Here is a 15,038-nt window from a genome sequence, read left to right on the forward strand (position 1 = left end):
AGGTTATACTGCACCAACCAACGTGGTGCACAGCTCCTACATCGGTTGTGGGAAGCTAGAGCTTTGCCATACCCTCTTCACTTCAGGGTCCAGCTGCCCTCATAGCAAAGCCTCTCAAGCTTCAGCTCAGCAGTGGCACACTTAATTTCTGCTAACAGTTCACTGGCCAAACCAAGCCTCATATCCAGAAGCAAGAGAAGTATAATTCTATGGCAGGAGTGACAGTGAATATTTTAAACATAACACATCTCCCACAGCTCGATATAAGGAAGAAGTAGCATATAGTAAAAAAATTAAACAATATAGTAAGCAACTTTGTGCATTAAAAGAAGTATTGATGGAAAATACTGAAAAACATCGATTGGGGTTTTAGAAACAAGGCAGGAAATATAGGACAATGGAAAGTAGAGGAGACATGAATTTTAAAGATTCATAAGCATAAGGTGTTGATTAACTTTTAACTATTTTTAGGTAAACGCACATTTTAGACAGCCATTAAGAATAGAAATATGTTCGCTTTCCTACTTCAGAAATAACTCCTATTTCAGTTGAGAGAAAAAGGAGGTATAAAAAAATCATTTTAATCCAATAAAATCAGAACAGTACATTAAAAAAATAAGAAAAACATAGTAAAGCGAAAATGTAAAGTAGGATAAAAAAATAGGTTCAAGTATTCAAACCTGAGCGATGACCAAAAGTTTTCCTCATTTACCGTCAACATAGAAGCCAATATTTAAGGTGGAGGTAGTCCCTTAGCCTGGGTCAGGAGCCTACAACCTTCGAGAAACCTTGGAAGTCCTGCTCTGGCTCGAGGACTCTCACCAGTGACCCAGACTCCTCCAAAATTCTTAATAAAATGTGTCATTTGTAATTTTAACAAATTGTAACATGGATTCCAGCCAGGTGGAGTTTGTTTTATAGAACAATCTTACAAAGGTTTTTAACTAAATGCTTATGATGCCTAAAAGATACAGAAAGGTATAATACCACAAATATTTTAAGTGTTATAAAACAAACTTAGAATAAATAGCAAAAAGATATAAAAAATAAAAATATCAGAAATCTTAAAAATAAAAATTTAAATTTTGAAATTTAAAGATTTAAAATCTCTAGACTTTAGTGAACTAGAATTAGTGAACTTAAAGATAATTTAGAGAAATAAGGATTCTTTTTATATGAAAGAAAGTCACTGAGGGCCCGGAAAATAGAATGAAAAATTTCCAGGAAAGAATAGAAAAAAGGATGAAGAAATAGTATTTAAGAAGGAAACACCTAAGAATTATTTAAAATTTAATAAAACTATTATTCTCTGATTTAAAAAAAAATCTTTTGGAAGAAAATTAGACTGTGGAGCAGTGTGTGTGTGTCTGTGTGCGTTTATTTAATATTATGTATACTATAAAACTTACACATACTATATTTTATATACATATTATATATACTTCAAATTATATTTAAAACTCTGAAACTCAACTGCAAGTCATGGAGAAGTAAAACAATATAGAATATCACCAATTAAACAATTTAAAAATCTTTAAAAAATAGATTACTCTTAATAGAAAGAAATGATAATTGGTATGATAGCAAGTAAAACTCTCTTTATAAAACCATAGGTGCCAGAAGATAATGGAATAATATATTAGAAGTGCAGAGGGAAAATAACTATACGGCTAGAATTAAAGAATTGTGAAAGATTATAAAACAAAGGCATAATTTATTCTTTCAGCAAATAATTTTCTGTATATTTACTATGTTTCAACTCCTCTTCTAGGCTTTAGGGTATAGCAGGAAACAGAAGAGACAAAGCCTTTTTTTTCAAGCCCCTTTTCTAATGAAGACAGAAAGACAGACAATAAACAGATAATATGTCACAAAGTGATAAGTGCTATCAAAAAGAAAAGGCAGGATGAGGGATATAGAGTGGTGATGGCAAGATGTCATTTATGAAGAGACATAAAAGAAGCTTTTTCTGAAACCACGACATTTGAACAGATTCCCAAAGGAATCAGGAAGTTATCCATAAAAGTGTCTGAAGCAATGAATTCCAGATGGAGGACTCAAAAATGACCTTAAAAGAAAAAGGAGAAAGAGGAAGGGGGAGAGGGAAAGAAGAGAAGGAGAGGAAGCCGGGAAGGAATAGGAGGAAGGAGTACTCTGAAATAGTTGGCTAAAGGAATTGGTAGAATGGGATTGTCATTTATGTGATGGAGAAAACCTCAGCAAGTGCAGGTTTGTGGATAAAAACAAAGAGGCACTTTTTGTTCATAAAATATCTAATAAAACATTCAAATGAAGGCATAGGCAGTTGGATATATGAATCTGGAATCCAGAGGAAAAGGTTGGAACAAGAGATACATGCTGGCATCCAGCTATTAATTAAAGCCATGTGCCAAGTGTGACTAGAGATAAAGAGAAACATTTGAGAAATGACCCTTGGGGAATGTGGCATTTACACATAGGAAAGATAGAAAGAACGAATGTGGGAGCTTGCGTAATAAAGGCCATCAAGGTAGATGGAGAACCCAGAGAGAGCAATATGATAAAGAGGAAACGTAGAATGTATTCCGAAGAGGAATATTAGTAAATCATGTCAAATGCTTCTCATGTACCAAAGAAGATGAACCCTGAGACATGGCCACTGGGTTTGGCAATGGAGGTCATTGCTTACAAAGAACAGATTCAGTGAAATGAAAGTAATATAGATCAGAGTAGAGAGGAGTTAAAAAATGTGAGGAGGAGAAAAAGTGAACAGAATGATGTGGATGACTCTGTCCAGGAGTTTTCTTGAAAAGAAAATTTCAGTTATATAACTACTTAGTTCATTACCCATAGACACTCTTCGTAAAAATTATTAAGGTATCTGCTTCAGCAAGAACGTGCACTTAGAGGTAAGTCTCACAATGATGAGCACAGAAATGGCTTTTAAATATCAGTAAATTTAATTAGCTGTGGATTATAAATAAGTTTAACCTTTATTTTAAAACCTAAAAATAATTTTTAAATTAATAAAGTGAGGGGAGGGTTATTTGATGAAGAAATATGTCATACTAAAACTGATGGAATTTTTGGAACAAATGACTATAATTATAGTGGAAATTTTAATACATCTGTCAGGGACTGACACATTCAAATGACAATAAATCTTTACAAATACAGAAGTTTTTAACAACGAAATAAAAATATTTGTCTAATGGGCATCTGCACAACTCTGCTCAGAAAAATAAATGAAGATTATATGTTTTCAGGTATATATAAAACATTTCTTAATTCACCATATATGAATAAAGTTAAAAAGCAAGACTCAACCAATTTCAAATACTCAATCTCATAAAGGTCATATGCATTGACCATAATACCATTAAATTGAAAATCAAGAGGAACAAAACAATAAAGACAAGCTTATATTATTTTAATGATTGCTAAATAACTTGTGAATTAGAAAGGAAATTATTATGGAAACTATAGAATACTTAGAAAGCAGATTTTAGCTATAAAAGTATTCACTTAAAATTATAATTAAAAATAAGTGAATTACATTTCAACTCAAAGTTTGATAAAGAAAAGAATAAACTAAGAAAAGTAGAGGAAATAACAATGATAAGATCATAAATTAATCAATTAGTTGCAATTATGTAATGTTTATTATTAAATAGAAAAAAAACAAAGAAGCAATGGAGAAGACCAACAAAATAAGAAAAGGTGTTTCTTTGGAAAGATTATTAAGATAAATAAACATCTTGATTAAACAAGAAAATAAAAGATAAAAAAGGCAAAATTAACAGTATTAGAAATTAATAAAATAATTTAAAAAGGGTCAACAGAATATGAGATTTAAAAAAATAAGACAGCAGACCAATGTTTCCATAACTTAAAATTGTATTTATGCATGCTTAGGGACAAAGCATACATCATTAAAACACAAACAGGATTTTTTTAACCATGAAAGAATACTTAAAAACTTTTGACAATAAAAACGAAAACAGAGAGAAACTATAAAATACAGAAAAGTGCTCTAGTATAAATAACATTCAGGTGACAAGAAAGAAGTAATTTATTTACTACAAATTATTTCAAAGAAGAGAAAATCAATAAAAGAGCTCCACTTTTTTTTTTTTATCATTAAACTAGTATAACTATGGCACCAAATTTGGACAAGGAAAATTAAAAAAAATTAAATTATATACTAATCCCCTTATAAATATAGACACAGAGCCCCTAAATAAAACATTAAAACTTTTAATTTAATGTGTATTTAAAAAGACTGTATCATTACCAGGTAGCATTTTACTCAAAAATGCACGATTATCTCAAAATCTGAAACATCAGGAGAAAAAAAAAATGGCGCAAATGATAGAGGCTCTATTCATCCCTCTGGCACCCAATTAAAAGTTGTGACAGAAACAAGGAGCAAGCAACAAGGAAAATCGCCTGGGATCTAGAAGAACAAGCCATACAACTAGGGAGAGAACTAAGAAATCACCCTACAATGGCAGAAGGTAGGATGTAGCAAGAACATGAGGCTGCCTGGTCTCTGGCAGCTGAGTGGGACAGAGGCTGTGGCAGCGGCAGCCAGCAGCTGCAGATGCCTCTTAAAGGGGCTATGTCTGTGAGTAGACTTTCATGGTGATGGACCTGCTCGCTCTGAGCACTAGCACCAGTTCAGCTGCACAGGGAGCACCAAGAACTTACAGAGATGTTGGATTGACGGCTGGAGGTGAGGATCTTTCCTGGGCAGAAGTGCCAGCGGTATCCATCGTTCCTCTATTGAGCTCTCCCCTCTCCCGGTGGGTGGTCTCAGCACCGCCAAAGAGAAGACATCATCGAACTGGATAACAGGAGTTTCTCAGCCCAGAAGAGTCCCTGAAACTACACCTCCTCCAACTTGCGGCCCCACCCAAGCTCCATCCAGGTGTGTCCTTGTTTAGTCAGATGCCCCTTGATGAGTAGCACCTAGACTCACACTGGAAACAGCTGTCCTTGGTTTCTGGTGTGGCCTTTTGAGGCAACTATCAGCACATCTGTGGATTGCTTGCTGAATCTTAACAGGCGTCCCCAGAGGGGCACAGGCTTGGAATAAATTTGGCCTGCAGCTGTACCTCTCTCAGAACTGTGCACTGGACACCCACTACACAAAGCCACGCTAATAAGACCAGGAGACTTAAAAGCTTTGCTTAGTACATAGAAACAGACACAGAAAGGCAGCCAAAATGGGAAGATAAATAAGCAGAAACCTTATGAGAGAACATAATAGAAGTCCAGAAATAATGGAGTCAAGCAATCTAACAGATGCAGAGTTCAAAACACTGGTTATAAAGATGCTCAGTGAACTTATGGGAAGTGGAGATGAATTCAGTGAGAACTTCAACAAAGGATAAAAATCATAAAAATGGAAATGGAAATTATAAAAGGGAACCAGTCAGAAATGAAGAACACATTATCTGAGATGAGAGGTATATTAAATGGAATAAACAGAGTGAATAAAGAAGAGAATCAAATGACTTATAAAGAGGATGGGAAAGCCAAGGACACTCAATTAGAATGGCAAGAAAAAAGAAGCCAAGACTATAATAATAATAATAATTTAAGAAGCCTATGGGACACTATTAAATGTAAAAATATCTGTTATGGGGTACCAGAAAATAAACAAGACATTGAAGAGCTATTTGAAGAAATAATGATGAAAAACTTCCCTAATCTGGTGAAGGAAATAGACATAAAATCCCAGGAAGCTCAGAGAGTCCCCAAAACCAGGAAGCCCACACCAAGACACATCATAATTAAAATGCCAAAGGTTATATACAAAGAGAGAATGTTAACAGCAGCAAGAGAAAAGCAGTTAGTTACCTACAAGGAAGCACTCATAAGACTAGCAGTTGATTTCTCAAAAGAAACTATGCAGGACAGAAGGATTTGGCGCAAAATATTCAACGTGATGAAAATCCAGGATCTATAACCAAGAATACTTTATCTAGCAAAACTATCATTTAGAGTTGAAGGACAGATAAAGAGCTTCCCAGACAAAAATAAGCTAAAGGAATTTATCATCACCAAGCCAGTATTACAGGAATCGTTGGAGGGACTTCTTTAAGAAGGAAAAGCATGTATCAAAAACAGAAATAAAGAACAGTAATAACTACATTCCTATCAACAAGTACCTCAAATGGAAAAGAATTAAGTGCTCCAACCAAAAGATATAGTGGCTCAATGGATAAGAAAACAAGATCACTACATATGCTGCCTACAAAGAGACACACAAAGACTAAATGGAAGGAGATGGTGAAAGATATTGCCTTGACGAACCTAGAGGGTATTGTGCTGAATGTAATGGGTTGAATAGAAAAAGACAAATATCGCATGATTTCATATACAACAATAACAACAACAACAAAAGTGTAAATAAACTCATAGATACAGAAAATATTTAAAGGGATACTACATGGGATGGGGTTTGGAGTGACCAAAAAAAGGACAAGGGATTAAGAGGTACAAACGGATAGTAGCAGAATAAACATGGAGATAGAGTATAGCATGGGGAAGATGGTTAATAATGTTGTTATAAATATGTAAGGGGGAAGAGGAGTACTAGATTTAGTGAGGTGATCACTTGGCGAGTTATGTGGATCTGTGATCACTATGCTATACAACTGAAACTGGTATATTATGCCATCTATAATTGAAAAAAAATTATTGAATTGTACAATGTAAATACAAGCAACTAATTGCCTATTATATTTCAATAAAAGATGAGAAAAAAGATACAAAAAAATCTGAAACATCAGTTTACTAAATTTATTGACAGATTAAAGAAAATGATATGTCCATCTCAATCAAAATAGAAAAAGTATTAGTTCATTTATAACAAAAAAATTCAGTTAAAATATATAAATTTATACACCTCCATGTGGTCATTTTAAAAGTAATTCACATTACTGAAATATTGCTTGATCCTACCTTCTTCATAAACAATTGGCTTATTCCAAATTTGTTCAAAATATTTTTTTCCTAGAAAATTCAGATGTGAAAAAATGTTCTCCATTACAGCCACAGTGTGTTTTAGATGAGTCTCATATTCTACATTTCTCTGAAAGCAGGAAGATTATATTGCATCACTTTGATGACAGCTGAACATGTTTCACTTTTAAAACACCAATCACTCCACTACGAACTTAAACAAAAGAGGGATAATTTCAGCAATTTCATTGAGAAAAGTTTCAAAATTATGTTTCTTGTACAACAGCTTTCCCTGGTAAACCTGAAGATGTTAACAGAGTTTACCTAATTCTACCAGGTATTGGTGACTTGGAAGATTAGAAAAATCTCTAGGAGACAAGAAAGTATATATTCTTACATTTTGGGCAGAGAAGTCAGAAATACACTTGGTGTAAAGGGAATGAAAAGGAGTATTAACTTAAAAAAGGTGCAGCTAGAAGATAATTGAGAGAAATCCTTTGGGTTTTCTGACATCCAGTATGCTAAAATGCAGATGTAGGGTAAAATCTAAGAAACATCACCCAAGGATCCAGGGAACAAAACATTTAATTATCCGTTGTCTTTCCATATAATACCGTTTTTTAAAAGTTTGAGACAATAGCTTGTGTCTCGTAAGCAGACAGTATCACTCCCACAGAATGAATTTCAATGGAAGATAAATGGAAAGTCACTTTCATTGTATCCTGGAAGTATTTGTTAAAGCAATAATGATCATAGTCTAAGCCATTGCTCTCAGGATTAATGAGAGTCCAGGAGGAGTTGATGGTCCAAGATGCAGAGAAAAGTTGTTAAACCCCACATAACTATTAAGTCCCTGATAATTGACTGTGGCTAAAGACTGTGGATGGTGAGGCAGGCATAACAAAGTGATGGGCCTGGGAGGGATGATAAGAGATGGGTGGGTTTAGTGAAGATGTGAATTTTTCAGAGCCAGTAAAAATGACTGCTTTTGTACAGTTAGTAATTTAAAGGCACATCTTACCTTCTTGACTCCATGTTAGCAGTATGAAGCTGAATAATTTTATCTTCATAATATTCAATACACTACTCCTACTTTTATGGAATTGACACAAACCTCTCTTTATTTCTCTTCATTCCCTTCTTTACCATTTAATTCCATTCTATAAATATCCATTAATACCCAGTTGTTTGAATGCTTATGCATTATTAGGAGAAACAAGAGTAGCAGAAAAACAGTAAACATTTGTTCTCTAGGACCTATGGCAAACTCTTTACTACTTCAACTGAATTAGTTGTACTTAGAAATGTGTATTATACCCTGAAGTTGATAAAAAATATAAATAAATAAGTCTATTAATCCCCAAAGAGTATGTGCCAACCAGAGGGTTCTAATGATAAGAGTAAGCTGGAGCTCCAGTCAAGATGGTGGGCTAGGTAAAAGCAGGGTTCACCTCCTTCCATGACCACATTAAAATTACAACCAAATTACAAAACAAACAACTTGGAGAACCACCTGAAGTCTAGCTGATCATAACACATATCTCTGAGGATATAAAGAAAAGGCCACATCGAGATGGGTAGGAGGGGCAGAGACACAAAGCAGGCTGGTCCGGTATCACTGCATGGCAGTTGAGCACCAGGAGGAAGAGTGCAGGTGCAGAGGCCCCCAACAAACAAGGGGCCCTAATCCTACACAGGAGCTCTCAAGCCCAGGTATTCAGTCCCAAGAAATTCCTACAACCTGACTGTAAAAATCAGTGAGGACTCTGGCCATTTGAGTGAGATGAGAGGAATCTGTAAACTCAGACATCCCCCTTAAAGTGCTCATGCACAGACTCACTCACAGACGCTCACCCCAGGCTCCGGCAGAGGGTCAGCAACTCGGAAGGCTCAAATCACATATGAGAAGGGACTGAGTTGTGTGGTGCCAGAGCAAGGGCTGCAGGGACAGCTGCCATTGCTCCTTTGTCAGCCCACTCCGGGGCAGTCTGCAGACAGGCGCCATCTTGCCTGTGTTGAACCCACACTCCACAAGGCTAATTCTGATGCTGCATTGGCCCAATTAGATTGACTGGCTCCAACCCATGTCTCTTTAAGACCCCGCCCCACCCAACCCACAAATTGCCCGGGGCAGACCTGTTGCCAGGCAGCCAGCCCTACCCTGCACCTTCCCTGGGCTGCCTATTCATGGGCAGGCAGCAGCCCTCAGCTCCTGCTGCCTGCACGTAGCCTGCACATTATAGGGGAGAGGGGGGACTTTTGGTGGTGGGCCACTGATGCTAGCTCGAGCTGCAGTGTCTCTTGGGAAGATCACTGGGGTCTGTGGGCCTGAGGCAAACAGCAGCTGGCAGCAATCTGCATTGGCTTGATGGAATCAGCTCGCTTCGCCCTGTGTCTCCCAGAGACCCTGCACCACCCAACCCACAAATTGCCCATGATGGGCCCATTGCCAGGCAGCCAGCCCCACCCTATGCTTTCTGGAACCCAATTTTGATAGCAAACTACAGCCATTAGCTCACGCAGCACGTGCACAATCAGGGTATCCCAGGGGAGACTTCTAGCCATGAACCACAAGTCACGCCCTGAGCTACAGTAGTTCATGAACTGATCTTGGGTGTCTGTAGGCCTGAGGCAAACAGCAGCTGGCCTTGCTGTGATCTGAGTCTTTTATAGGAAGCTGCAGATTCAGCATGAGAACAAAACCTGATTCTGCATTGGTTGGGTGAAATCTGCATGCTTTACTCCGATGTTTCCCAGGGTCCCCACCCCATTCAACTTCTGTACTACTCAAAGGCTCTTAAAGATGCAGAGACTTACAGGCAACTGGCAGACAGCCTCAGGCCTTGAGGCACACTGGTCCTTTCCCTGAGCCACCCCAGGGTCAGTACTGGGGATAACTGACCTAGGTTCTCAGTGTGGTCTCTCCCACTTGCCTCCAGATCCAGCTCAGGAAGCAACTATTCATGGATCACTTTGGAGCTCCTACCACATAGCTCCAAAAAATCAAAGGCAGTAGCTGACCTTGACCTACATGGGAGCACATCTGGAGGCTGGCGTCAGACTACAACAGAGCACCACCTGACTAGCCCCATAAATGGCACACCCAAAGGTGGTCTCAATAGGTACATATCTGCTGGGGTGAATCCCCCACATGACAGCTAATCCCCTGTGGGTGTGGCAATTCCCCACAACCAGTCAGCCCAAGAGTCAATCCCATCCACTAACAGCAATAAAGGATTAACTACAATAAAAGAATACACACAACCCACATGAGGGACATGCCCAGAGCCCCTGGTTCAGGTGATCAGGAAGAATGTATCACTGGGCTATACAGGACACCTACTACATAAGGTCACTGGGCCAAGGCTGGGAGGCATAACAAATCTTCCTAACACATAGAAATGAACACAGGGAGGCAACTAAAATGAGAAAAAAATAAACAACAGGAGAAAACTCCAGGAAAATAAAAAAATAAAAAAACTAAGCAAATGAATGCAAGCAACCTACCAGAGACAGAGTTTAAAACACTGGTTATAAGAATGCTCAATGAACTTAGGGGGAGAATAGATGATCTCAGTGAGAAGTTAAACAAAGAGATAATAAGCATAAAAAAGGACAAAGAAACCATAAAAAAGAACCAGTCAGAAATGAAGAATACACTGGAAGGACACAACAGACTAGATGAAGCAGAGGAGCAAATCAGCAAGTTGGAAGACAAGGCAACAAAAAAGCACCCAATCAGAACATCAACAAGTAAAAAGAATTTTTCAAATTGAGGAAAGTTTAAGAGACCTCTGGGATAACATCAAATGTACCAACATCCGCATCACAGGGGTACCAGAAGGAGAAGAGAGAAAGCAAGGGATTGAGAATCAATTTGAAAAAATAATGACAGAAAACTTCCCTAACCTGGCAAAAGAATTAGACATACAAGTGCAGGAAGCTCAAAGACTCCCAAACAAGAGGAACCTAAACATACCCACACCGAGACACATCACAATTAAAATGCCAAAGGTTAAAGACAAAGAGAATCTTAAAAGCAGCAAGAGAAAGGCAGCTAGTTACTTACAAGGGTACTCTCATAAGAATGTCAGCTGATTTTTCAACAGAAACTTTGCAGGCCAGAAGGGACTGGCAAGAAATATTCAAAGTAATGAAAAGTAAGCACCTATGACCAAGACAATTCTACCCAGCAAGGCTATCAGTTAAAATAGAAGGTGAGATAAAAAGCTTCCCCGACAGGAAAAAGCTAAAGGAATTCATAACCAACAAGCCAGTATACAAGAAATGTTAAGGGGACTTCTGTAAAAGAAGAAGAGAGAAAAAAACTCCATAAATATGAATAATAAAATGGCAATACTATGTACCTATCAATAATCACTTTATTCTTAAAATGGATTAAATGCTCTAAATTTTCTTATCCATTCAGCTACCCTATGTCTAGGGTAGCTGAATGGATAAGAAAACAAGACCCATGCATATGCTGTCTGTAAGATACCCACTTAATATCAAACGACATGCACAGACTGAAAGCAAAGGGATGGAAAAAGATAATTCACATAAGTGTAAATGAAAAAAAAAAACTGGGATAGCAATATTTATATCAGACAAAATAGACTTTAAAACAAAGGCTATAATAAGAGACAAAGAAGAGCATTACATAATGATAAAGGGATCAATACAACAAGAAGACATAACTTTAGTAAACATACAAACCAACATAGATGTACCTAAATTTGTAAAGCAATTATTGACTAACATAAAGGGAGAGATTAATAGTAATACACTCATAATAGGAGACTTTAACACTCCATTGACACCTATGGACAGATCTTTCAGACAGAAAATCAACAAGGAAACAGCGGCCTTAAATGACACGCTATTCTAGGTGGATTTAATTGATATTTTCAGAGAGCTTCCCCAAAGCAGCAGAATATATATTCTTCTCAAATGTACATGAAACATTTTTTCAGGATAGATCAAATCTTAGTTCACAAAACAAGTATCAATAAATTTAAGAAGACCAAAATCATCTTCTCTAACCATAACGGTATGAAACTGGAAATCAACTACGAGAAAGAAAACTGGAAAATACAAAAACACATGGAGGTTAAATAACATGTTACTAAACAATTAATGGGTTAATGATAAGATCAAAGAAGAAATCGAAAGATACCTAGAGACAAATAAAAATAAAAAAATGACTCAAAAATCTATAGGACACAGCAAAAGTAGTCCTAAGAAGAAAATTCATAGCAATACAGGCATACCTCAAGAAACAAGAAAAATCTCAAATAAATAATCTAACTTTACCCTTAAAAGAAATAGAAAAAGAACAGCAAACAAAACCCAAAGTGAGTAGAAGCAAGGAAATAATAAAGATCAGAGAACAAATAAATGAAATAGAGTTTAGAAAAACAATACAAAAGATCAATGAAATGAAGAACTGGTTCTTTGAAAGGATAAACAGGCTCATCAAGAAAAAAAAGGGAGAAAATCCAAATAAATAAAATCAGAAACGAAAGAGGAAAACTACAAACTCCACGGAAATACAAAGGATTATGAGAAAATACTACAAGCAATTATATGCCAACAAATTGGACAATCTGAAAGAAATAGATATATTCCTAGAAACATACAATCTCCCAAGACTGAGTCAAGAAGAAACAGAAAATCTGAACCAACCGATTACAACCAATGAAATGCAATCGGTAATCAAAAAACTCCCCCAAAATAAAAGTCCTGGACCAGATGGCCTCTTAAGTGAATTTTACCAAACATTCAAAAAATTAGCACCTACTCTTCTCAAATTATTCCAAAAACTTCAAGTCTCCCTAATTCTTTTTATGAAGCCACAATTACCCTGATTCCAAAACCAGATAAAGACATTACAAAAAAAGAAAACTATAATCCAATAACCCTGATGAACATTGATGAAAAAACCTCAACAAAATATCAGCAAACCAAATTCAGCAATATGTTAAAAATATCATACACCATAATCAAGTTGGATTCATCCCTGGGATGCAAGGTTGGTTTAATATCCACAAATCAATTAATATAATATACCATATTAACACATTGAAAGATAAAAATCATATGATCATATCGCTAGATGCAGAAAAAGCATTCAACGAAATCAAACATCCATTTATGATAAAAATTCTCAGCAAAATGGGAATAGAGGGAACATACTTTAACATAATAAAGGCCATATATGACAAACCTACAGCTAACATCATACTCAATGGGGAAAAGCTAAAGTGCTTTCCTTAAGATCAGCAAAAGACAAGGATGCCCACTTTCACCATTCCTCTTCAACATTGTTTTGGAAGTCCTAGCTACAGTAATCAGACAAAAAAAGAAAAAGAAAGCATTCAAATTGGAAAGGAAGAACTAAAACTGTCATTACTTGCAGATGACATACTATATCTCCAATTAAAAAATGGGCAGAAAACTCGAATAGGTGTTTCTCCAAAGAGGACATACAGATGGCCAATAGACATATGAAAAGATGCTCAAGATCAGTAATCATCAGAGAAATGCAAATTAAAACCACACTGAGATATTACCTCACACCTGTCAGATTGGCTATCATCAATAAATCAAAACCAATAAGTATTGGTGAGGATGTGGAGAAAAGGGAACCCTCGTACATAGTTGGTGGAATTGCGAATTGGTGTGGCCACTATGGAAAACAATTTGGAGGTTCCTCAAAAATTAAAAATAGAACTACCTTTTGACCAAGCAATTGCACTTCTGGGTATTTATCCAAAGAAAACCAAAACACCATTTCATAAAGATCTATTCATGGCAGCACTATTCACAGTAGCCAAGATATAGAAGCAACCTAAGTGCCCATCGATAGGTGACTGGATAAAAAAGACATGTACACTGGTACATGTATACAATGAAATATTACTCAGCCATGAAAAAAAAAAAGAAATCTTACCATTTGCAATGACATGGATGGACCTAGAGGGTATTATGCTGAGTGAAATAAGTCAGATAGAGAAAGATAAATACCACGTGATTTCACTTAAAACCTAAGGAACAAAAAAAATAAAAACAAAAAACAAAAACAGACTCACAGAGTCTGGTGATTCCTAGAGGGGAAGAGGTTTGGGAGGCTGAGTGAAAAAGGGGAAGGAATGAAGATATACAAATCCATAGTTACAAAACGGTCATGGGGATGTAGAGTACAACATAGAGAATACAGTCAATATTATTGTAATGGCTGTGTGTACTGCCAGATGGATGCTAGAGTAATCAAGGGATCGCTTTATAAATTATATAAATGTCTAGCCATTGTATTGATATCTGAAACCAGTTTATAAAAAAGAGTGAATGAGCTGATCAACTCCATTAAAACTAAGCTCAGAGACCTTGTCACACTTCTTTATTTCTGATTCTGCACCATGTTCATTCAACATGATTTCAGATTCTTTATCAAAAGTCTATTATGTACACAGAAGATACATCGGTGAATAAAATAGGTATGGTTCCTGCTCTGAACCACTATTTTTTCTAGCAGATGGTACGTTCTCAATAATTAGTAACTGTTAATTATTATCAATATCATTATTATTTTCCAGATAAGAAAAATGAGATTTTGTAATCTCACCATGTTCTCAGTGAGGGGTGCCACTCTTGGAAGTATCCAATACTTTGTTCCCACATCAAACATTCCCCATTGGGGTGGTTTAAAAATAATTATGGTAAATTCTAATTTTATTACCCCAGAAATATATTAAAAATGTAGATCTTTTATAATTCCTTCAATTAACAGTAGACACTTCTTGATTACTTTCTAATTAAATCATTTCACTCTAAGACTTGGTAATTACAACAAGAAGTTATTAAAATTAGAAAACATTTGCTAACTCAGTCCTTTTGATTATTAAGCTTTTGTCATTTAATATTGCCAAACAGTCTATGAAGATATATGAGCAAAGAAACTGATTTTAATGTCTTTAGCTGCAATAATTAACTACAGGTGTCCCAAACAATGCAATGTTTCTTTCTTATCACATATTTTCCTGTAAAATCTATTGTTCTTGTCACCAATTGGACTTTTTCCCCCTGGC

This window comes from Pteropus medius, unplaced genomic scaffold (genome assembly GCF_902729225.1).
Source record: "Pteropus medius unplaced genomic scaffold, Ma_sr-lr_union100, whole genome shotgun sequence".
Classification (NCBI taxonomy): domain Eukaryota; kingdom Metazoa; phylum Chordata; class Mammalia; order Chiroptera; family Pteropodidae; genus Pteropus; species Pteropus medius.